This window comes from Saimiri boliviensis, chromosome 8, assembly GCF_048565385.1.
Source record: "Saimiri boliviensis isolate mSaiBol1 chromosome 8, mSaiBol1.pri, whole genome shotgun sequence".
In the NCBI taxonomy this organism is placed as follows: domain Eukaryota; kingdom Metazoa; phylum Chordata; class Mammalia; order Primates; family Cebidae; genus Saimiri; species Saimiri boliviensis.
The window spans coordinates 71,298,760-71,324,807 of NC_133456.1; the positions used below are offsets into that span (position 1 = coordinate 71,298,760).

Sequence of the window (26,048 nt, forward strand, 5' to 3'; positions counted from 1 at the left end):
AGAGCTCCGGCAGCTCCTCCCTAACGTTTGCTTGAAGTTGTGTTTTCTGTCCTCACCAAGAAAACTATAGGAAGTTGTTTCAACCAGGCCCTTACCAAAGAAGTGAGAAAAGTCTAAATGAGGCTTTTTTGTATCCACATTCACACAAATAAACACACATACACAGACTATTCCCAGTATTACAGTAAAGCCCTATGTGGTTCATGGAAACAAAACAAAACACACACCCACACACACACAATAAACAGAAGAAGAATAAAAGCCCCACATCTCAGATCAGGTCATATTTAAACCACAATTTCTGTTCCCAAGAATTTTTGCTTCCAGGGATTTCTATTTCCCAGTACGGGCTAAGTTATTTCGTTACACAAATGTGATTTGGTCCTTGCACATGTGACCCATCATATGTGTTTGCATCCACACTGAGCAATGACACACACAGTCTGCTGTTAGCGACGTACTGGAGTGCCCCAGAAAAGGCCTTTTTTTGTTGTTGTTAGAGGAATCCAGATTCACCTGTTTTCAGACTGACCTCCAGATAAGCTTGGCCTGGTCTCTGCTTGCTTTGAAAAAATCAAAAGGAAATAATTCATATTGAAAAGTGGGAAAGTGTTTGTAGGGCTCTCTCTCTCTCTTTGGACTCTTAGAAACGCTTCTCTTTTTTATTGAAAATTTATTCTACCCAGCAACCTAAACAGAAATTTGAAGGAATAGGAAGAAGATTGTGAAACTCGGTAGCACTATGCTGCCTCCTGCAAAATGGCTCCAAATGCCACCATTCTCTGACAAAATGTAAATAAAATTTATTTCAAATATAACCATTTTTCTCAGTCTTCATCTCTGTGATTAATCAAGAGACTGTTTGGCACAACAGGAAAGCCAAATTTGTGAATTATTAAGACATGAGAATTAACTAAATCATTCTTTGGGGTCTGAAAATATAAACGAATCACTGGAAGAGAGGCGAGTTCACGAATGGGAGCACGTAGCTAAAGGGGCTCGGCACACAAGAAATTATTTGAGCAACTGGGGAATTTGAGCTGTGGGGGGGAGGCTATCTTTTTTTAGAAAGCACACGACTTTTGGTCAAAAACAGAGTTTAGAAGGAACTCAAACAAGGGACCTTGAACATGCTCATCAGTCCCAGTGAAAATATGCCCGTTTTGAAAACCTGCGAGCCTTGCAGACCCTTAAAACTGAAAATTTTGTTAATAATGGAAACAAACGTACCTGCACTCATGGGAAGTTAAGGAGAAAAGCTAGACAGCATGTTCTTTTCCCTCTGCCATGATTAAAATCCTCAAAGTGCTGAATCCCCAATAACTCACAGCTACAGTGGAAGCTCTTGAGAAAGGAGAGAGCATGGTCAGTCTACTCACAACTCCTTCCCCCGACTTAAAACCCTCACCCCATAGTAAGGCACTAATGTTAATTGGAGTGTGTCCTATCAGATGGTAGAAGGAAAAAAAAAGATGAAAAACCATGATGCCTCCTTACCTCCCCCCAGCCAGATTTCATCTATCCTGCAAGCTTCCGTTTTCCTGCAAAAAGATTCTGCGGCTCATCCCACATTCATCTTTCTCCTTTTCAAACTGATACCATGTAGAGTTTAGCACTCATCTGGTATTCATTGTACTTTGTGACATATTCAATTTAATTTTATTTATTTCATATTTTTATTTAACTTTTTTTTTAAGATGGAGTCTCACTCTGTCACCAGGCTGGAGTGCAGTGGCACGATCTCAGCTCACTACAACTTCCGACTCCCAGGTTCAAGTGATTCTCCTGCCTCAGCCTCCCAAGTAGCTGGGACTACAGGCACACGCCACTATGCCCAACTAATTTTTGTATTTTTAGTAGAGACAGGGTTTCACCATGTTGGCCAGGATGGTCGCGATCTCCCGATCTCGTGACCCACCCACCTTGACCTCCCAAAGTGCTGGGATTATAGGCGTGAGCCGCCATGCTTGGCCTTTTATTTAACTTTTAAAGTAGCTTTTGCTCGAGTATATTACTAAGTGTTTCTTAACATGACTTTGTGGTCAGAATCTAGGATAGCTCGATTAAACAAAGTTGAACAAATTTTACAGTAAAAATATTTCAGAGCAATTAATTAATAAACTGATGTACATCCTGACACTCCAAGAGGCATAGGCAGCAGTCAGTCTTCCCATGATTATTTAAATTAAAAAACCGAAAAAAAGCCTTTAGCAGAAAAGATTTTCCAATCTCCAGAACAAGAGTTTCACTTAAGAATTAAGATCCAGGCCGGGCGCGCTGGCTTATGCCTGTAATCCCAGCACTTTGGGAGGCCGAGGCGAGTGGATCACCAGGTCAAGAAATCAAGAGCATCCTGGCCAAGATGGTGAAACTCCATCTCTACTAAAAATACAAAAAATTAGCCAGGCGTGGTGGCAAATGCCCATAATCCCAGCTACTCGGGAGTCTGAGGCAGGAGAATCACTTGAACCCAGGAGCTAGAGGTTGCAGTGAGCCGAGATCACACTACTGCACTCCAGAGCGAGACTCCATCTCAAAAAAAAAAAAGCGAATTAAGATCCAAAAGTTTACTTATCTGTTTGATCATTCATGCCACAAATATTTACCACAAATATCTGCTTTGCATCAGGCACAGCTATGCTAGGCGTGGAGACAGCACATGGGTAAGTCCCAGGCCTGCAGTCCAGCGGGGTAGACATAGTAACAGCTATCATAATGCAGTGTGATGAAGGTAGTGACAAGGGCTATGCACAGGGTGATGTGATGTCAGTGGAGAAGTGCCTACCTGGTAGAAGAATGATCAGGAAGCTAGAGAAAGGTTTCGCCATGGGGTGACCTCAAAAGGGGGAATGGCAAGGAGCGACCGAATTCCTGACATAACACTTCACAACGTATAACGTTTTCCTCATAGATTATTACCACTGCCTTTTTCATATCCCCTTGAGCGCTTGCAATATATTTGATATCCTGAATTTATCTGTGCTTTAGCTTACCTTTCCAAGAAGGTAAATTTCCTTTAGTGTTTTCTCATGTATATTTTTTTCTATCTGTGAAATGCATCTATCCAACCTCAGCCTCCAAGCTGAGGTCACAGTAAAAGACAAATTAAGTTTGGGTCTCCCATATATGTCTTTCTGCCGTATATCCCTTAGGGCAAACATTTTTGAGTGCTATCCATTAAATTCTCAAGAAAAGAATAGGGTAATATTTTTTCAAAAGAGCGAGGTTTAAACATTAAAAGGCTGTGAACAGTTTAAATCACATGAAGAAAGTTTGTTTGTTCCTAACGAAGGTCTATTTGGAATTCTGTGGTGAAGTACAAAAGGGGAGACCTTGAACCCCAGAGGAGGCTCACTTGACAAGCACAGAGTAGGGGCGTCTATGGAAACCCTTGAAGACATTGCCACTGAAGATGGCACCGAGACTCACCTCATTGACTAATGGGCATTGTTTACCTTTCAGCCCACGTGGTAATATCATTTACAGCCCGTGTTTCAACCATCCAAATCTAGCTGATAATAACCTGTCATTTATTGACATTCAGTGATACACAGTTATCAGTTCTCATGATGTGTCATCTACAGAGGTGGCACCTCTTATTGCTCCTTTAAAATAAAAATTTAAGACCACCTAATTTTCTTCACTGGCTTGTTAGACTCATGACATAACAGCCTACATTCTTCCTTCTTTAGAATAATTTTTGAGAAAGAATATAAGGTAGGACTTTCCCATCCCTACCAGGTACGGGAAAGAAGGGATCTTTCCCTCTCCCTCAGCCCTGCATGTCTGTGTAGAGAAATCTTCTATAGATTTTTTTAAATCAATTACAGAAACTTGGTGGTGGGAGCATGGGGTGGTGGGAGGCAGGGCGGCATGTGAGGGGCAGAGCGATTGCCTCTGTGCCTGGGGCCACGTCGTTCACTCTGCAGTGACGGGAGCAGAGCTAGAAGTCCAACAGCCTGAGTCCTAGCCTAGCTCTTCCTCTTAGTAACTGTGTGACTGTGTGACCTCCCTGCTCTAAAGCTTCATTTTCCTTGTCTTCAAATGGAATGATAATGCCCTGCCAGCGTCATCCCCGGGGTGCTTAAGAGAGGTTCAAATGAGTCAAAACAGGTGAAAGCACTGTGAAAAGTCTAAAGTGCCAGGTGCTGTACCCGAGGCCTCTCTTGATTATGTGCACTCTTTGGGCAAGAGCTTGGGCTCCAGGGTCGAACCCATCGGAGTTAGAATCCTGGCACTGCCTCCCGTCAACGGCATGACCCTGCACAAGTTTCAGCCTCTAAGCCTCGTGTTCTTCATCTATCAAATGGAGAGCACTCGCCCTCAAAGAGCTGTAAGGATTTAATGAGATCATAAATGTAGCACCCTGACGGTGTCTGGAATAGAGATTTCTCCATGGATGCTGGCTCGTATCATTAGCGAAGAGTGAGTGCCATACGGATCAGATCACCCTTTGCTGCAGCGTGGGGGAATGAGACTCATCAAGTGCGCTTGGAAATCCCATCAGATATAAAATTTACGCTTTACTTACATGTGTCCTCCACTAGACTCTAAGACACTTGATGCTGGAACTCTGTACTACTCATCTCAGAGTCGTTCGTGCCTAAGACAGTGCCCAGCTCACAGTAGGCACAGCTCACAGGAGGCACTTAATAAAGGCTTTGGAGTGGGATATGTGAATACATACTATTCTGCTGTTAAGTCCTCCTTCAGATAAGCGATGGAGGCATCAACACGACGTGGCATGACACGGGAGAAAAGCAACATCCTCAAGGGTCAGTAGAGCATTCTCTGCCACTCTCTGTAGTGTCAACTCAGACAGATCTGGTGGCTCTGCAATGCAGTTCCAGCAAATATTCGTAACTCGATTATTTTACTAGCCTCGTAAAACCAATAAAAACAAAGCAAAACAATGCTGGAAATGAATGTTTAATGTTCAGTTAACTCTGTATTCCTCCAGACTTTGTATCCCTGATAAAATGTCACAAAACCCTAAACTCCAAAAAGAACAAACAAGCTGTCAGAATCAGGAAGCTTAAGGCAGGGGCTGGTACTAGATGAAGGAGCTGTCTTCCCACACAGTGTGATTTCCAGATGTCACCACAAGACGACCCTGGCCTCTTCATCATTTCTTCCCATACATCTTTCCCTACCTTCCTGTCTAGCCTGACGTTCGTTCCATTGCAAGTTTATATGAGTTTGCGTGTATGTGAGGTGGGGCAGAGATGGGCTAGCTGTAGCATCTTCAGAAAACGCTTGCAAAAATGCCCGCTCTCTTCTCACTCGCCTTTTCCCATTAGCATATTAGCATCATCCATGGGAACGTGTCTTATAATCATAACTATTATTACTATTGACACAGAATGATTTATCAAGTCAGCTTTCGGTCCCACTGAAGACAGCTTGGCCTTTAGGGAAAGAGATAAACAGGTGGGTGTTAATCACAGGCCTCAGACTGCTTTGAGCTTAGAACCAGGTGCAGCCTGGAGAAGGCAGACCAAGGGAGAGGCGACTTAATTAGCGCCTGGGCCCTGGGCACCTGGGCAGAAAGCACCATCATGGAATCAATGCTGGTATTGGAGATTGTTGTCCCTTGAGGCTACTAACATTCCGTCTTGTTATTGTTGTTTTCGAGTAAGGCTTCTTGAGCACTGTATGCCAGCACAAGGATGGGCTTTCCGTGCTGTGGAATGAATGCTTCTCTTCTCCTAGGAGACTGACCCTACCACTGCTTCAACCATATGACTGTAATAGATAGTGACAATCACAGTTCCTCCAGCGCCCATTTGGATCAATCCAGTCCCACCTCCAGAGTTCTCTCATTGGAACTCGGAGGGCACTGGCCCCCTCTCTAGTGGTAAAGCTGGGAGATGTGGGCCTGGGAGCAGTAGAAGGTTATGACTCAAGCCAAGTAGAAACGGGGCTGAGAAAATACAGTCAGTATCCGGACGTGGTGGCAGGTGCCTGTAATCCCAGCTACTCAGGAGGCTGAGGCAGAGAAATGCTTGAACCCAGGAGGCGGAGGTTGCAGTGAGCTGAGATTGTGCCACTGAGCTCCAGCCTGAGCACAGAGTGAGACTCTGTTAAAAAAAGAAGAAGAAGAAGGAGAAGGGGAAGCGGAAGGGGAAAGCGGAAGGAAAAAATCCAGTCAGGGATCTAGGAGAAGAGAGGAGAAGAAAGACCAGTAGTGTTCTGGTGACAGTCCTCCAGAGAACCCCCGTTCCCAGGCATCCCCGAGCCAGCCTGCTGATTGGAAAGAGGAAACGATAAATCCCCCTCTTGCCCAAATTAGTTCATGCGGTGGTTTTGCTACTTGGAACCAAATAATCTCCAATATGCTAAATTCGAATGCCTCCTGTGAATCTTTAATCAAGTATAAGCCACTGCACCGGGTTCAGGGTTACTAAAAAAGAAGAAAGAAACAAGCTAACACACACCGAATGCCTGCTGCGTTCTGGATAGTATAGGTAAGTTACTATAGTCTCCTTTACAGCAACTCTAAGAAACAGGTATTGCTTTCAGGAAATTGAATCTGAGTGTGGTTGGTAACTTAGTGTAGAAGTTACCAGCCGCAATAATTCTCACAGAAAGTAAATAGAGACAAAATTTTAACATAGATATCTGATTGTGTATCCGTATCCTATTCCTATTCCTCCACCACACATTGACCTTTATGGAGTCTTATAAAACAATTCAGAAAAGAGGAATTTATGCCAAAAAACGTAATAAGATATGACATGATGCAAATGAGAAGGGAGGAAGCACTGAGTATGCATGGGCCCACTGTCCAAAGGAACACTCAAATTCTAGGTGCCAAATTAGAATCTGGAAGCCCTAGTGCTGCTTTTAAATCTTGTCCTTGCCGCGAACCTACACATGTCATTGTTACGAGACGAGAGCCTTAGTCAAGGCTTTTCACCTAAATATGTTCGGATCTGTACATTGGAGGTAGAAAATAAAATCTTCAAAGACTTCAAGAATTTTATTGGGAGAGGAGTAATGTTTAACCAAGTCGATAATAAAATGTAGAAAGATCAGCAAAACAAGGCCGGGGCGATGGGTCTAAACCAGGCAGCAATCACTTAAGTTCTTCAAATGGGAACGCTGGTGGCTGATAGTGAGAGCCGTTAAACAATGAAATGGGTTACCAGGGCAAGCTAAAGAATCTCCTCATCTGGAGGCCTTTAAAATAGTAAAATTTTCTTGATCTGAATGGCTTTACGTGTGGTCTTCCTTGAGGCGGGGTGGGGTCAGAGAGCTACAGAGGAGGGATGACCCCTCCAAATCCTTTCCCAAAGCCTGGGATTCTCCCTACCTGACTGTCATCACCTTTTGGGGGGGTTTTGCCATTTGTCAACTACTCCCCTTTCTTAGTTCTTGGCTACCTCAGTAATGCACTAATTCACAACTGCTGCAGAAATGATTGAAATATTTAGACATAATAGGGGAAGTTTAATAGGGTCCAGTGGGAAACCCAGGTGTTTAGATCAGCTTAAAAATAATAACCACCTCCCCTGCCGGGGGGTTTTCATTCACAATCAGCTCCGCTTTTATTCTTAACCATAAAGGCTACCTCAGACAGGAAATTATTCACGTGATTGGTCTTTACAAGTGCTGTTGGGTTTAAACTGAGGGCTGTAGAGGTCATTAGTGGGCAGCCATGTGATTAACCTTTGCTAGCCTGTTGCTTTTCACACTTTGTTAACAGCTCCCATTATTGCCCCTCTGAGTCTTGAGGAAGCTGTTTATTGACAGTATTAAAAATACATTGCTACAAATTCTTAAGAGTCTTGTGTTAAAGAAAAAAACAGCCTCCCAACATCTTACAGCCAGCCGACTGGGGAAATGCGAAACCTCTAATTTGCCAAAAAGGTTTATCAAGAAGCACGAAGTAATAGGACATTTAAGCCAAAGGTAGCACCTGACGTCATTTCTTGTCTGCCTTAGGTATATGTGGTGGTGACAACAGAGAATTGGAGGAGTGGGCTGCAAAACCTCTGGGCCAATTGGAGGCTCGGACTCTGTTATTTTGAAGGAATTTAGATTGTACCTAAGTTTGGGGGAGAGGGAGAGAAAGAGGTTTATAAGAAAAAATGTCTCTCTTGAGGAAAAATACAGCCCTTGCCCACTTCAAATGACCAAGCGTTTCAAGAAGAATGTGGAAGTGTGAGTCAGCACTTAACCTGATGTGCGTGAATGATGGTGGTTGCAGTTTTTACCCAACTCCTACCCGGCCATGAAGTGTTTTGGGAGACATTTCCTATAATTGTTTAGGCAAGATAGACCATATGGATGTTCCTCTACCAGTGACGTGCTTAAACCTACTTAAAGGACGGCATTCTTCAAATGATCCTTGCCCCGTGACCCCTCCCACTGCCCCCATGAACTTCCTGTAAGAATTCAGTGGCCTTCCCGTGACCCCCTACCTCAGCATAAGATTTTTTTCCCAGGCACTTTCCTTTTACTTTCTGAATTCCAGGGCAGAATCTGACTCCTTGCTTCAAACGTATCTAAAGCTTTCCCCTCCTACATCAGAGTCCATATCCAAGGAGGTGGAAGTGGATGACCCTGCTGTTACATGCATGCATCTGTACACATACAAGATAGATACATAAGGAATGCATGGGAGAGGAAAACATCAGAATCCCACATGAAACTTCTGTGCTTACAGGATGAAAGGAGACGGTGTACAAGAAGAGAAATCACCAACTCTCCATCCACTGCCCTGACTCTGTTGGTGTTCTATTCTGATAATGTTGTTCCACTCATTTATATGCTGTTTAAAATATGTAGCTACAGACGCAGATATTTTTCCTGGGAATGATGACATGGCAAGTATTATTTCTCTCGAAGAAAAATATAAATTAATGTTCTTAAGAGGAGCACAGGAAGTGAGGCTACTCCGTTCTAATGACCTCTGTGTTTGTGTGAAATGTACAGTAGCTGAGCTTTAGTTCTCATATACACACTCTGGTCAACAAATCCCAAACAAACAGTCACAAAAGGTTCAATTCCCTTTTAAGGTGCCTTTATAGCTTTTTTAACTGACAAGCTACATATTCCTGTATCTCACGATGGAAAGCTAGAGAAGAAATTTTTGCCAGAATAAGATTCTGTATTTTATGTCAAGTTATACCTGGAAGCTCATTTAAAAAGTGGAATTATAAACCGCCCACCCCCCAAAAGCAAGGATTTCAGATGCAAATGCCAAAATAACTTTAATTATAGGTTTGTTGGGGGTGTGACATTAAAATATCAGTCAGCGGAAAACTTCACATTGTTAACACGTCACTCAAAAACTTTGAAATTTGTGTTATACCATTACTATTTATTTGTACATTCTTGGTCTCCAATGCACATACGTGCTATAAAGAGCCCAAGTCATTATAACAAGTGGTCCGACATTTTCACATTTATTTTAAAATTAGAGTTGAATATAAATTGGTGTTGGCTTGTTAATACAGAACCTTGGTTTCACTTACCGCAGATTTTCAAAATTAGGCTGAAATCATATGTAATTTTTTAACATATAAAATAGCACATTTTAATTTGGCCTATAATCTGTTTTTCTACAAAATTTAAAATAATATTGTGGTACTGGGAGAAAAAACATACAGTAACCTCTAACATCAAGCTAAACTTATTGTAGACAATAACTGGTTTTCTCCACTCCATCTTCCAAACTGCGTAAGAAAAGAAACCATGGCAACTGGGCCACCGTAAAGCAAAGCTTTCTAACCTCAGCTGAGCTCTCCCTGAGCCTCAAAAATTGTTTTGCACATCGCTTGTTGACTAATTATTGCAGGGGGCCACAGTGGCTATTTTAAACATTCGTCACCCTCCAGGGCCCACCCCTTAACTTCCTTCAGCTCAGCGTCACTCCTGGGAGATGGCCTACGGGCCAGTTTCACTGAGGAAGGCCAGGCAGCATGAGCTCCTTGTGCTGGTGCCTGACCAATCTAGACCTGGGTTTCGGGCTGGCCGGCTGGCCTGGCTGGGCTTAGGAATATAACCGGCTCAAGTCCCCCCTGCCTACATGCCTGCTCTGATTAGCAGCCTCAGCCTGACAGTTCATCTTTCTTACGGCTCACATCCTGCTGCCTGGTCCCAGCTAACCTTGATGGCGAGTCCATCACAACTTTTTTATTTATTTGTGTGTGTGTGTGTGTGTGTGTGTGTGTAATTGACACATAAGAACCATACACATGTGTGGGGTATGGTGTCATGTTTCAATACCTGTATGCATTGTACAAAAAATCAAATCAGAGTATTTAGCATATTCATCTCAAACATTTATTTATTTTGTGTGTGTGTGTGGTGAGAAGATTCAAACGTCTCTCTTCTCGCTTTTTTGAAGTTTAAAATGCAATACTGTTAACCATAGTCACCCGACTGTGCACTTTTAACAGCATTTTCTCTCTTCTGCCAGTGGCCCCATTCCTGTGTGTGAGAACACGGCCAGCTCTTCCTCATCCTTCCGAATTTCCCTTGAGGATCTTCCTCCACCATCACCTCCGCGGCTCTACGGCTTTACCTTTGGCTTTCGTCCTCAGTTCTGTTTCTTCTGAGGTCTCTGTCTTCACTGTCTTCCATAGAAATCTCAGTACAGATCAATGGCAACATTTATCAAAATGAAGAAGTTGAGAAGAAGCACGAGTCTGATGAGGAAGGAGAATTTTAGCCTCTGGGACTAATTTCTCTGTCCCTAAACTCACGTTTCTCACTTTCAGAGCCATCAGTTAATTCCTCAAACTAAATTATTTTTCCCCGATCAGACTGGCACTTCTTCTCAGCTTCCTCATTTTGATAAATATTGTCACTAATGTTCCAGACCCACCAGGGTTCTTTCTCTCTCCATGGCACTTAAATTTCCATCACACTTAGAACGAAATTCAAACTTCTTTCCACGGCCTAAAGCTCTCTATGCGGTCAGACCCCTTTTCCATCACCTGGCTGGCCATGATCTCGCCACTCTGGCCTTGTTTCTGCTTCGCAAACATACCAAACTTGCTCTCTCCCTGGGATTTCATGTGGCACTTCTCTCCTCCAGGTAATTGCTTGTCAAATGGCCAAAATGTCACCGCGTCAGAGAGATGGTCCCAGAAACTCTGTTACCTCACATCGTTTATACTTTCCCCACCACAACTCTCATGACTGATATTAAATGCTTGTTTATTTATTTTTATTTTTTTATTATACTTTAAGTTCTTGGGCACATGTGCAGATCTTGCAGTACTGTTTCAAAGGTATACACATGCCATGGTGGTTTGCTGCCTCCATCCGCCCCCCACCTGCCGTCACCTACATTAGATATTTCTTCTAATGCTATCCCTCCCCAATCCCCCCATCTCCCACCACACCTCCCCTAGCCCTCCCACCACCCAATAGACCCCAGTGTGTGATGTTCCCCTCCCTGTTCCATGTGTTCTCATTGCTCAATACCCACTTATAAGTGAGAACATACAGTGTTTGGTTTTCTGTTCTTGTGTCAGTTTGCTGAAATGATAGTTTCCAGTTTCATCCATGTCCCTGCAAAGGGCATGAACTCATCCTTTTTTATGGCTCCATAGTATTCCATGGTATATATGTGCCACATTTTCTTTATCCAGTCTATCACTGATGGGCATTTGGGTTGGTTCCAAGTCTTTGCTATCGTAAACAGTGCCACAGTCAACATGTGTGTGCATGTGTCTTTATAACAGAACCATTTATCATCCTTTGGGTATATACCCAGTATTTGTTTTTAGACTTGCTTATTGATCACCTCTCTTCTCTAGAATCGAAGCTCCCTGACACTAGGAACCTGTATGTTTTGCTCACTACTGCAACTTTGTGGACATCGGTGTCCTACAGACCTCAGTAACTCGTTGTTCTACAAATTAATAAATAAGTGAAGTCTGATGGATTCAACTATCAAAACACCTCTCAAATCCATCCTGCCTTTGTCTTCCCACTGATAGCACCATAGACCAAGTCCTCATTATGCAACACCTTGGCCCTGCCTGAGACCTTTCTCCTCTGATCAGCACTCCATGCTACCACTAGGTTAATACATGAGCAGCAGTTCTGATCCTATTACCCTCTTGATAAGTGTTTAACAAACTGAACATTTCATAAACCCAAATTAAGTATAAACTTATCACCATAGTTTGTAATATCCATCCACTTATTCAACAATCATTTTGGGTACAATTATACACAGAAGACATGCTGTGGACTGTTTCACATGTGAAGATTAAGTATGCCACAGTAGAGAGTTCTATTATAGATATGTGCCCCAGATTTGAAGATGAGCAGAAGAGGAAACTCTATTAGCCTGTAGGAAGTGATGCTTCAGCTGACTCTTGACCAGCCAAGCAAAATACACAAGTGCGTGTGTGAGAAGTGGGCAACTATTTTCTAGGAAGAGAAAATAGCATATGTAAAATTGAACATAGCATTATAAAGCTATATTTGATGATTTTGACAATTGGTCCAGTTTGGCAGGGGGTATGGGGAGATTTTATCAGTAGAACAAGCAGCGAAGCAAATTGGTCAGCAGAGACCAGATCAGCAAGGACCTTGAATTCTGTGCTAGCAACAAAAAGGCAGAAAAGAGTAGCAGTTATAAGTATATGCCCTGGACGAAGACTGTCTGGGCTTAATTTCTACCCCAACTGGGCAAATTTATTACCCTTTCTGTGCCCTTGTTTCCTCATCTGTTAAGTGGAGATAAAAATATAATAACAGTTACCTATCTCATAGGATTATTGTGAGAGTTAACATCTGAATTGATATATGTAAAGCAATTAGAGCACTACCTGGCACATAATAAGCATACTATTTTCCATCGTTGTTCTATAAATAATGGGAAACTATTGAAGAATAATATGCAGAAAGTGACCTAACATTAATATGTCTTACAGATCATTGTTACAGTAGTATATAAAATGGGTCTTAAGGAGAAAGAAACTGGAAGTAAAAAAAAATCAGATAGGATTTAAAAATGATGAGTAGCTAAACCACAGCAGGAAAAATGGGCAGGCAAAAGGAAAGAGGGACCTGAGAGTCATTTCAGAAGCGAAATCAGGAGAATTTGGTGACAATGATGCATGTGGTAAAGAGTTACAGAGATTTCCACATTTCTGACATAGGGAATCAAGTGTATGGTAAGCAGAATCAGAAATACAAGAGGAAGGACTGGTTCTAGAGGAGAGACAATGAATTAAGCACATCAGTGATGGGCTGGTGTTGTGATATCCACAGAGCACACAAAAGGCTTCCACGAAGCAGTTGGAATATGGGCCCAGAGCTTAGAAGAAAGCATCTGAAACTGCATGAGTAGAAGACATGGAGTGTGAAAAATAATATCAGAAGAGGTACCTAGGAACCACCAAGAACACCAACATGAAAGGGAAGAGACTCTCATGAAGCAGGAGGACAGCAAGGTAAGAAGGAAATTGTGGAAAGGAGTTTTAAGAATCAGAGAGAGATCAGCAATATCAGACCTTAGATGTGTTGCCTAAAACAAGACCTTTAACATGCTCTCTTTGTGTCATTAGTGAATTCAGTGAAAGCAGTTACAGAGCCAAGGTAGAAGCTCACATCAGACCACAGTGGACTGAACAGTTTAGAAGCCAAATGTGAGGCTAAGAAAGGGACTTCAGATAAGTCTCAGGAAGCCGAGGTATGAAAGAGAAAAGAGAAAGCAATAATTAAAGAGGAATACAGGATGGAGGTAGGTTTTTTCTTTCTTTCTTTCTTTTTAACAATTTTACTTTAAATTGGGGGATACCTTGTTACATAGGTATACATGTGCCATGGTGATTTGCTGTATCCACCAACCCATCATCTAGGTTTTAAGCCGCACATGCATTAGGTATTTGTCCCAATGTTCTTCCTCCCTTTGACCCCCACCCCCACGACAGGCCCTTTTATGTGATGTTGCTTTCACTGTGTCCATGTGTTCTCACTGTTCAACTTCCACTAATGAATGAGAACATGCAGTGTTTGGTTTTCTGGTCCTGTGCTGCTTTGCTGAAAATGATGGTTTCCAGTTTCATCCAAGTCCCTGAAAAGGACATGAGCTCATTCCTTTTTACGGCTGCATAGTATTCCATGATGTATATGTGCCACATTTTTTAATCGTACTTTAGGTTCTGGCGTACATGTGCAGATCATGCAGGGTTGTTGCATAGGTACTTACATGGCACTGTGGTTTGCTGCCTCCACCCCTCCCATAACCTACATCTGTCATTTCTTCCCATGATATCCCTCCCCAACCTTCCCACCCCCCACTGCCCCTCCCCTATTTCCCCCCAACGGACCCCAGTGTGTGACGTTCCCCTCCCTGTGTCCATGTGTTCTCATTGTTCAACACCCGCCTATGAGTGAGAACATGCAGTGTTTGATTTTCTGTTCTTGTGTCAGCTCACTGAGAATGATGGTTTCCAGATTCATCCATGTCCCTACAAAGGACACAAACTTTTCATTTTTTATAGCTGCATAGTATTCCATGGTGTATATGTGCCACATTTTCCTTGTCCAGTCTATCATTGATGGGCATTTGGGTTGGTTCCAGGTATTTGCTATTGGAAACAGTGCCACAATGAACATACGTATGTGTGTGTCTTTATAATAGAACAATTTATAATCCTTTGGATATATACCCAGTAATGGGATTGCTGGGTCAAATGAAACTTCTATTTCCAGATCTTTGAGGAATTGCCACAGTCTTCCACAATGGTTTAACTAATTTACACTCCCACCAACAGTGTAAAAGGGTTCCTATTTCTCCACATCTTCTCCAGCATCTGTTGTCTACAGATTTTTTGATGATCGCCATTCTAACTGGCGTGAGATGGTATCTCAATGTGGCTTTGACTTGCATTTCTCTAATGACCAGTGATTATGAGCATTTTTATGCTTTTTGGCCTCATATATATCTTCTTTTGAAAAGTGTCTCTTCATATCCTTCACCCACTTTTGAATAGGTTTGTTTTTTTCTTGTAAATCTGTTTAGTTCTTTGTAGATTCTGGATATTAGCCCTTGGTCAGATGGGCAGATTGCAAACATTTTTCCCCATCCTGTTGGTCGACAGTTCATTCTAATGCTTGTTTCTTTTGCTGTACAGAAGCTCTGGAGTTTAATTAGATCCCATTTGTCTATTTTTGCTTTTGTTGCCAATGCTGTTGGTGTTTTAGTCATGAAGTCCTTGCCTATGCCTATGTCCTGAATGGTTTTGCCTAGGTTTTCTTCTAGAGTTTTTATGGTGGTAGGTCTTATATTTAAGTTTTTAATCCATCTGGATTTAACTTTAGTGTAAGGTGTCAGGAAGGGGTCCAGTTTCTGCTTTCTGCACATGGCTAACCAGTTTTTCCAACACCATTTATTAAACAGGGAAATCCTTTCCCCATTGCTTGTTTTTGTCAGGTTTGTCAAAGATCAGGTGGTTGTAGATGTGATGTACCACATTTTTTTTCCAGTCTATCAGTGATGGGCATTTGGGTAGGTTCCAAGTCTTTGCTATTGTAAACAGTGCTGCAATAAACATACATGTGCACTTAGCCGTGTTGGTGTGTTGAGGAAAAAAAAAAATGGCAGACTGAGACAGACTCTCAAGTTCTTTCTAACTGACTATCCCAATATTTCCAGCTTTATCTCACACTTCTATCTATCTCACTCCAAATGCTCCCAAACTGGAACTATGACATTGAAAGAAAGCTCTGGAAGGGGAGGAGGCAGACAAGAAACCAAGAATCCCTGCCTCATCATTATGCCTCCAGCCAGTGCCAAATACCTGAACTGCAACTGATGGATGATTCAGCTATTTCTCCAGGTGTGGTGTCACATGTGTACCCCGCCCAGACTGAATGCCATTTGGGATTCAGAGGGTGTGTAAGGAAATGTGCATGTGCCTTGGAAGAGAAAATGCTCTAAGTGTCTTCAACTTAAAATGATGAAGCTTAATCTCTGCCCCTACCACCACAAAAAACTTCTCCATTCTAAACAAACATGTATCTATACATTGAAGATTCTTAGTGCACTTGAAATAAATGCCTAACATTTAGCTACAAAATTATTTAATGCTCATTAATATAATTCCCATTAGGGAAGGGAAAAAAATGAAAGAAAAACTAGTCTTGTCAAAGAAGTCAACCTTCTTCTTTCTTGCTCTCCTGACACCTACGCTTCTCATAAAAGCATTGTAATCTTATAATACTCTTCTACCTTGAGCCTTCTGGAGTTCAGCCTACTTAATTAACTCTGAAATAATAGCTACCAACATGGCACCTGAAGCAGATCACCTTGCTGTATTACCTTGAGCAAGTCATTTTACTTTTCAGGGTATAAAATTATTTAATCAGTCTACTTACAGCTCAGGTACATTGCAGAACAAATCTCACGTTAGATCTTTATCACCAGTTCCACTGCAGGTGAGGCATACTGCAAATCTACTGAAAAAAAAAAATCTTTTAGGATAGGTAGGAGAAAGCCTTTTCCAGTTTCCACGTCGCAGCAGAAAGTTGAAACTTGCAGTTTTTGGGGAGCTTAAAAGGTCATTCTAAATAATGGAAAGATCAAATAATGTTACTGCAAGCTGCTATTGTAATTCATTCTTCCATAAACATTACCTCTGTTGTACTAGCCAGTTCAGCAAGACCTTGGGTTATCAGCCAAATAAATGCCACTCCAGTAAGTTATTGCTGCCTGGGGCCAGCTTTAACTTGCATCGTCAACTTTTTTCCTGTCTAAAGTTCTACTGTAAGTTTTGCATTCACAAACCATGTTCCCTCTTGGCTTGCCCCAGTGACTTTTCCCCTCCTCCTGGTTACTAAAGAGAATCCCATTGTGTGCACTAACACTCAAGAGCTTCACCCAGTGACGTCAAAAAGTCACATTCAAATCATTTTTGGGGACAGAACAAAACACAAAGACCCGTCGAACACTTTCTTACTCTGTGAAAATTGCTGCCTGTATTCTTGCACCACACTGGTGGGAATTTGATTCAAAAGATATGTGTTCAGAAGTATATGACTGTGGCTCCCATGTACGATCATGAGACAGTAGAGGAAGAATAAGCTTTGTGATGATTTCCAGACTTATGGTTCTTTGCAAAATGTACCAACTTTCCATTACTTGAACTGAATTCAGAATGGATTCAGAAAATGTGGGACTAGTCTAAAGGAAAATAAATGATAAGTTTTGTTTCAACGGTCTTTCCCCCCGCCTTTAAATTGATGGTTAAGTGTATAACAAAAGGAGAAGACAAAAAATAACATATATGTACTTGTCTGAAAAGGCCAACAAATGCCACCCACATACACAGAATACCACACACAGTCTCTTTATGAAGAAAAGTCAGATGCCATATAGGGTGGGTAACTATTGAATGTTGATGACATTTTTTCAACTCCATACAAATTAATCCTGCTAAAGTGCATCCAGCTTGTTTTTGTAAGTTTCTCTCCATTTAGTTGTCAAGTGTAGACTCAAGACACATCCTAGGAATGTCCTTCCTAAGAACTTTTCTCTCAATGCCACTTAAACACGTACATGCTCTGTGTCATTGGGCTTTGATAATCAGTAAAGTGTCTTTGTTTGAAGAAAAATGAATAGAATAAGCCTCTTCCAGGAAAAATCAATAGGCATAAATAGGTAGTGGAAATTGAGAGCATAAAGCCCAGAAATCTAATGTGAACTCTCTTTAAGGTCACACTGTTCTCCTGTATTATGAAAATGCCCGACCTTGCCCTAGTACGTCCCCCATGCATCCTAGATTGTTCTAGAGCATCTTTCACTAAGTTACTGGAACTGATGGCTTTAAAGGCATCACCCTAGTCCCTCACGTCAATAAACACAAGCCTGGTTAATCCACACAAGGCAGATTACACTGATTTGAGGAAGGAATTCTTTTGTTGTTGTTGTTGTTTGTTTGTTATTATTCTTTAAATTCTAGGGTACATGTGCAGAAGATTCAGGTTCATTACATAGGTCTACACATGCCATGGTGGTTTACTGCATCCATCCCCGTCACCTACATTAGGTATTTCTCCTAATGCTATCCCTCCTCAATCTCCCCACCCCCTGCTATCCTTCCCCTAGCCCCCTACGCCCCGACAGGCCCCGGTGTGTGATGTTCCCCTCCCTGTGTCTATGTGTTCTCATTGTTCAACACCCACTTATGAGTGAGAACATACTTGCCTGGAAGCGGAGACACCATGATCACGAGGAAGGGATTCTTATATCAAATAAGAGAGTGTGCCTAGAATGTTTGGGAATGGATAACTCAGCAGAGTTCTCAGCAGAGAAATAAAACCATGCTGTGGAGTTTGGTTGTGTTCTCCACTTTGCCTCCTTTGCTTCACGCATTCTCTCTTTCCAGCTCCATGATAAGCATTTATTTATTAATTCTACAAATGTGTATTGAGCACTAACTTGTGCCAGGTACCGTTACAGGCCCTGGAAATACAATAGTGAACAAATAGACAAAAATTTCTGCTTGCATTCTCCACCACTCAGACTTATGCACCAAGCCAAAGCAGAGCTCTTTTCTCCCTCAAATCTTGCTGATCTGCACTTTCCCTGGGGAAGAGGGTGTGCTGTTTAAGAAAAAGAGTGCTCTCATTTATTACACAAAGGTCTTCAACAATTATTCACTCATTCATCCAACAATTGTTGATGAGCATCATGTAGATGCCAGGATCTGGGCTTCATACTGGGAGCAGCAAGATAAAAGATAGTCCTTGGCTTAACAGCAATTATATATAGATATATTTGTAATGTCTTTCATGTGAACAAATTGACCACTGATAGTCTTCAAATTAAATTTGAGGTTTCAAAGTCTGCTGATAGGAGGGAGTTCACTGTTTTTCCTTTTTCCCAGGCCAAGTGTTTCTCCTGATGCACTTAAGTATAGACTCTGGGGATAACAGCCATGTTTTGAAAATATGCTATTGCCCAGCTTGAAAGGGGTAAGTTAGACTTGGACGTGCATCTGAGTGTTCTCACTCCATTTTTATAGTCAGAGCTCTGTCTGTGTTTTCAATTAGCCACAGTAACTAAAAATAATATTGTGTTACACTTTTTTGATTGTGCTTTAATTTAACCAACAATAATAATCAGTGCATAAAATAGCCCTAATCCTTTGTTTAGGATTTGGTGAATAGAACCATATGCCTGACCTCAACCCTTGGGGGAATGGACATTCAGACAGTATTTTCATGGCCCCTCAACTTTTTTGTTATTTTCCTGTTGCTTTTTTGGTCTATGTGACTTTGTTTATTCACTCTATGTGGGAGATGAGGGTGGAATTAGAGGGTTTTACTTTACTTCTGGAATTACAGCATTTGAGAATGCTGCCCATTTGTCATCTATTATTCCTCTTTTCTGCTAAGTGTTTATTCCAGAAGATTTTGGTCAAGTTGTACACAGAAATTAATCCAATTAATCCATTTTTCTTCTCTTTTTTCCAGTTGATTATGGGTGTGTGTATGTATGAATTAGCAGATAAATAGACATACTTCAAAGTGTTGATGTCTAGATATTCCACCTAGAGCAGGTGTTTAACTGTCTATAATCCAAATGTCCTATGGGAGGCATGCAGGACCCTGTTAGAAGGTCTCTGTCATTCCTCACCAGGAGATCATACGATGGATTTCAGCCAGACACTCTTGAGAGAAAATCTTGGCTGTCCCTCTTAGCAGTGTGTGGCTGGTCAAGTTACTTATTAACCTCACTGAACCTGTCTGCTCATCTACACAATGAAAACAATAAATGTTCCTGAGCTTGCTGGCTGGGTTGTAAAGATTAGAGATAACACGTGTGTTGAACACAACGTAGAACCTCTACGATAGGCATTCAATAACTGGCAGGCATCATAAACATTACTGACTTTATTTCCTCCTCTTCCTGCATTCTTTTCCTTGCTCTCATCACCCAACCTCTCCCGTTTCCCTTTTTCTCTTTCTTCTCGCTTTCTCATTATCCTGTTCTTCACTCTTTCCTGCCAGTGTCTCAGCTCTGTGAGTGGTGTCCACAGGCACTGTACACCCACCAACCCAACTCAGAGACAAAGGTATTATGGAATCTATTCTATGTGATCATCCAAAGGAGAAACAGCCAGAGAGAAAGCCATCCAGAAAACATTGTCCTACGTGGAACAATGTCCAATATATTCAATCAAGGCAGCACAGATGAAATTATCCTGTTGCCCAACAATGCAGATTTTTTATATGGGTAATATCAATCCTCAGAAATTTAACTGATTTATTTGTTCATTTATTTATTCATTTATAAAATCTATTAAATATATATGATGTGCTGGATTCTCTACTAAAGTTAAAGCTGTGAAAGGTGCTTTTCTTATTCATCTTTGCATCAACTCACTGTATTGATAGTTGTTGAACAAATAGCAACTGAATGATGAACAATCCAAAGCTTCCAGTTTTGAATACACTAAAGAGAAAAAAGTGAAATTTTTATTCATGAATCTAGGTTATATATATTACAGCTTCTTTTTCAATAAAATGAGTCAGCAGCCTCTACAAGTCAGGCTCTGAGTTGGATGCCAAAATGCAAAGATGAAAAGACAAACATGGTCTCTGCTATTCATTCATCCATTCATTCATTCATTCATTCATGCAGTAAATGTTTTCAAATGCCCACTTTGTGCTGGAATTGAGCTAGGGGCTGCAGATACAACAGCCCTGACCAAGACTGATTGTACCCTGGTCTCATGAATCTTGTTTCCTAGTATGAAAACTGTAAAAGAAAACAAATGAACCAAAACAAAAGAAATAAAAGAATTACAAATTATGAGAGCCATAAGTGAGGCAACAATGGGCTAAGATGGACAGGACATCTCCTATAGATAGCTTAGTAGGACATGGGATGAATTATCTCATTATTATAATTCAGTATTTGTTTCTCTACCTGAACCAACAGGCTCGTGATTCCCTCCTTCACCCTCAAAAAGTTTTGCAGAAGCAATAAAATATTCTAAGTTCAGTAAAGAAGCACACAATTCAATATGAACATGACTGAATGAGCAAACAGAACTGTGTGGGGTCTCAATGTTAACCCAGAAATACAAGACAGCAAGGAATATATTATATTTAGAATAAAGCCCAAAAGCACCAGAACAAAAGGAACAGTAATAGGGGTGGGATTGGTGAGGAGCCATCTTCTAGCCCAGGCCTGTGCCGAGCAGCAGCAGCCATTATTAGATATTGTCGCCAAAAGCGTCACTGCAGCACCAAGACCCTGCATGTGTGATTTCTTTATTTTTTTTCAGACAGTCTTGCTCTGTCACCCAGGCTGAAGTGTACTGGCACAATCCTGGGTCACTAAAACAAGGAACTCAAAACAAATCAGCAAGAAAAAGAAAAAACAAGTGATCTCATCAAAAGGTGAGCAAAGGATATAAATAGACAATTCTCAAAAGAAAATATACAGTCAACATGTGAAAAAAATGCTCAAAATCACTAATTATCAGGAAAATGCAAATCAAAAACACAATGAGATACCACCTTACTCCTGCAAGAATGGCCATAATTAAAAAGTCAAAAACAACAGATGTTGGCACAGACGTGGTGAAAAGGAAACACTTTTACACTGGTGCGGGAGATGTAAACTAGCATAACCAGCATGGGAATCAGTACAAAGATTCCTTAAAGAACTAAAAGTAGATCTACCATTTGATCCAGCAATCCCACTACTAGATATCTTTCCAGAGGAAAAGAAGTCATTATACGAAAAAGACACACACACACATGCATGTTTATAGCAGCCCAGTTCACAATATCAAAGACATGAAACCAACCTAGGTACCGATATAAACCATGGAATACTACCCAGCCATAAAACGGAATATAATAATGTTGTTTGCAGCAACTTGGAGGGAGCTGGTGGCCATTATCCTAAGTAACTCAGGGATGGAAAACCAAGTAATGTAACCAAATTCTAATTTACACATGGGAGCTAAGCTTTGAGGACACAAAGGCATAAAAATGATATACTGGACTTTGGGGACTCGGGAGGAAGGGTGGGAGCAGGTAAGGGACAAAAGGCTGCACACTGGGCTCAGTGTACAATGTTCGGGTAACAGGTGCACCAAAAGCTCAGAAATCACCACTAAATAACTTATCCATGTAACCAAAATCCACCTGTACCCCCAAAAACTATTGAAATAAAAGCAAATTAATTTTTTTAAAGTGTTAGTGTTAAGAGCTACCTGTATGACATATAAACTGTTATATGCCTATTTAGCTATCTGAGACTCTAGACCTCAAATACTAAGTTTGATCAGAAAGGAGAATCTCTCAAACTATTAATCATTTTTTAAATCAAATTTTTAAAATGTAGTTTTTCTTATTATGAAAATAGTATATGCTTATTAAAGAAAATTTTGAAAATACTGGAAAGTAGAAAAAAAAAACAATTACTTTTTATCTCATCACCTAGCATTAATGACTGTTAATCTTTTGGAAATATTTCCTTCTGAGCAAATATGAGCCAAAAGAAGCTGATAGACCTATATGAATCATATAAAATAGACTTTAAGGTAAAAAGCACTGTTAGAAATAAGAATGGTCAATATACAGTAATAAAAGCTTCAATTCACAGGAAACATAACAATTTTAAACTCTTAGGTATGTGTTATGGCTTCAAAATGTATAAACACATCACTGAAATATCAGTTAAGGGAAAGTTATAGGTTCACACACTTTAACACACTTCTCTCAGTAATTGATGGATCAAACAATCCAAAAACAGCAAGGAGACAGATTTGAGCAACACAAAATAACAAGCCTGATCCAAAATAACTGCATCAAACTACTTGTCAAACACACAAGGGCTATTTACCAAAATTAACCATGTATTAGGCTATAAAGCAAGTCTAATAAATTTCAAAGACTCTCTATACATCACATCCTCAGCCCACAATGTAATAAAGATAACTTTCCAAAAAGAACATAATAACAATCTATTTCATTGGAAATTTTTTAATACATTTTAAATAACCCATGGCAAAAAAGGAAATCATCATGGAAATAATACTATTATATAATATTTTAAATAAATTATATATGAAAAATAAACATCAAAACTTAAGGGATACAGCTAAAGTATTTCTTGGAAGAAAATGTATAGTTTTGCATGCCTACAGAAGAAAAAAAAGAAAATAATTAGGTTTAAACAAAGCCAGAATGGAGTCATTGAAAAGACTAATAAAATTGAGAAGTTTTTAAACAATGTTAATGAAGAAAAAGAGAGAACAAATAAATAAACAATACTAAGAATGATGAGGCCATAACTACAGATGTTATATAAATTGAAAATGATAAATTAATAGTGTGATAACTATGCCAATACATTTAAAAACTTAGGTAAAAACCAGGCGCGGTGGCTCAAGCCTGTAATCCCAGCACTTTGGGAGGCCGAGGCGGGTGGGTCATGAGGTCAAGAGATCGAGACCATCCTGGTCAACATGGTGAAACCCCCGTCTCTACTCAAAATACAAAAAATTAGCTGGGCATGGTGGCGCATGCCTGTAATCCCAGCTACTCAGGAGGCTGAGGCAGGAGAATTGCCTGAACCCAGGAGGCGGAGGTTGCAGTGAGCCGAGATCGCGCCATTGCACTCCAGCCTGGGTAACAAGAGCAAAACTCCGTCTCAAAAACAAAATAAAAATAAAAATAAATAAAAATAAAAAATAAAAACTTAGGTAAGACAGATATATTTCTACAAATACATAACAAAAGTTAAAGAAGAATTATTTTAAAGAAAGAAACAGGTAAAAACTCTTAATAGGTCTATAACATTATTACTTACCCCAAAAATGCAAGGTTGGTTTAATGTTAAGAAATATTACATTTCAGACAATGCAAGTACAATAAATGAAAGAGGACAAATAATCTCCACACGTGAAAAATACCATTTGAAGAGATGTAGAATAAATGTAACAGTCATTTATGATTTAGGAAAAAACTCTTAGCAAACTAGAAATAAAAAAGGTCTTTCTTAACCTAATAGCGGATAACCACAAACATCCACTGCAAATGTCATACTTAATGGTGAAACGTTGGAAATATTCCTTTGAAATATGTTCCCATCACTATTGCAGTATTTATCTATGAATTGTAATGACCTCTTTAAGTGTTTGTGTCACCTTCCAGCTCCCGCCACCCTGCCCCCAATGCTTAGTACAGTTCCTGGCACACTGCAGGCATGCCACTCATGTTTGGCAAATGGATGGATGAATGAATAAAGCAGAGTTCTTTAGTGATAATATGCAGGTTAAACAAAGGTTACCCAGTGAATTCTAATATCCAGTTATATCAATTTAGCATTCAAGAGCTCTTTAAATAACATTTGAGAACTGCAAATGTATTTCTTTGTGACACTTAAGACATTCCAGATGACTCTTGTATCTCCCTAACTTTATTGGGTAAACATTATATTCCCAACTTTGTTTTCCTTTACTTCGCCTTTCTGAAAATCCATTCTCTCTCTGTAAATGGGAATAATAATAATAATATAATAATATGCTTGACTCAGAGTTGTGAGAGTTAAATGAATGCTTGTGAAGCAGTTAGCACAGTTTTTGTAATCTAATAAGCATACAGCTTATGTTGGTTTTTGTTGTGTGGTTGCAATTATTAGTGGTAGTTGTGATTATTAGTAGCATTAAGGCTATTTCAGATTTCCATGGCATCTAGTATAATGCTCACTCATAAAAGCAACTTCTCAAAAAATGTTTGCTGAATGAATGATGGATCTGCAATGCTGAGATATACTAATGGCTTTCAAAACAACCTGCATTGCCTCATTCATTCATTTATTTATTCAATAAAAATAAACTGTATGCCTGCTATGAGATGCTATACTAAATACTGAGAAAACAGAGACGATTGATGATTAAGACATGATTCCAGCCTCGGAGGCGTTCATAGCCTATCTAAGAACTAGATAGCATGAATTTATTTTAATTTGAAAAATTGACATTGACAGATCTCTACTTTTATGCCTATCTCTCATGAACAAGATACATTGACCCTTATCAACACAGAATCAGCATGGAGAAAAAGCAAGCTATGTCAGAGCAGAGACCCTCTCAAAATAATTTGATTCCAGTACTAGAGTGACTTCATCTGGTTGAAGTGGTTGATCTTAAAGAACAGAGAATCAAGGACATGATATTCAAAGGGAGTCATAAACTGAGGCATGGCTCAGAAGTTATTAGCAAGTGACAGTTCCCTCTAGAGCAGGCGTCCCCAAACTATGGCTCGCGGGCCACATGCGGCCCCCTGAGGCCATTTATCCAGCCCCCTGCCGCACTTCAGGAAGGGGCACCTTTTTCATTGGTGGTCAGTGAGAGGAGCACAGTATGTGGCGGCCCTCCAACGGTCTGAGGGACGGTGAACTGGTCCCCTGTGTAAAAAGTTTGGGGATGCCTGCTCTAGAGGCTGGGCTGTGGACACTAGCAATACAGAATCCCAAATGGAAGTCACCATTAGAATACACATTCCATGCATTAATGTCCCCCCAATACAGGGGAGAATGAATTTGAGAGAAGATACAGTGTAAGGGGAGTGATAAGGAGTAAGGTCCTTTGTTAGGAAAGAGAGACATCAGAAATGGCCGGAGTGGTCCAACCCCAAATCCCAGAAAAAGCTTTCACATCCTACTATGTTACCAGACAGACTTAAATAATTGGCATAATCAAGATGTATTGTTTAATATTGGCTAAAATTAAAATTGTAATGCTTACAGAATAGAATACATTTTGTCATATTGTCTGTAGCTCGGCTCCTTTTGAGAGTCCTTGTAACATTTGGAAAACTTTCTGCCTTATGAATCTTGACTTCTCAAAGCAGAAGCCAGAAAACAAGTCTCCCCAGCTCCCTGGCTCCTAAGGTGTATGCATGAGACCTAGGATCTGCCAATCAAAGGCAGCCATGTGAGACAAATTCAAAAGTAAACCATGCAAAGAAGGTTTGTGAAATTCACCTTGCAGAGCACATGTGGTAAACACATCCAACTCTTAGAGGGCAGTGGGGGCAAA

General features: G+C 40.6%; 1 long non-coding RNA gene across 1 annotated transcript in view; it reads right to left on the reverse strand.

Moving 5' to 3' along the window:
- Window positions 1–26,048, reverse strand: part of LOC141585265 (uncharacterized) — a 133,515-nt gene that overhangs the window by 11,745 nt on the left and 95,722 nt on the right. Inside the window, exon 3 of the long non-coding RNA XR_012518662.1 lies at window positions 16,357–16,434. This is a non-coding gene — a long non-coding RNA (uncharacterized LOC141585265). The remainder of the gene's footprint in view (window positions 1–16,356; window positions 16,435–26,048) is intronic.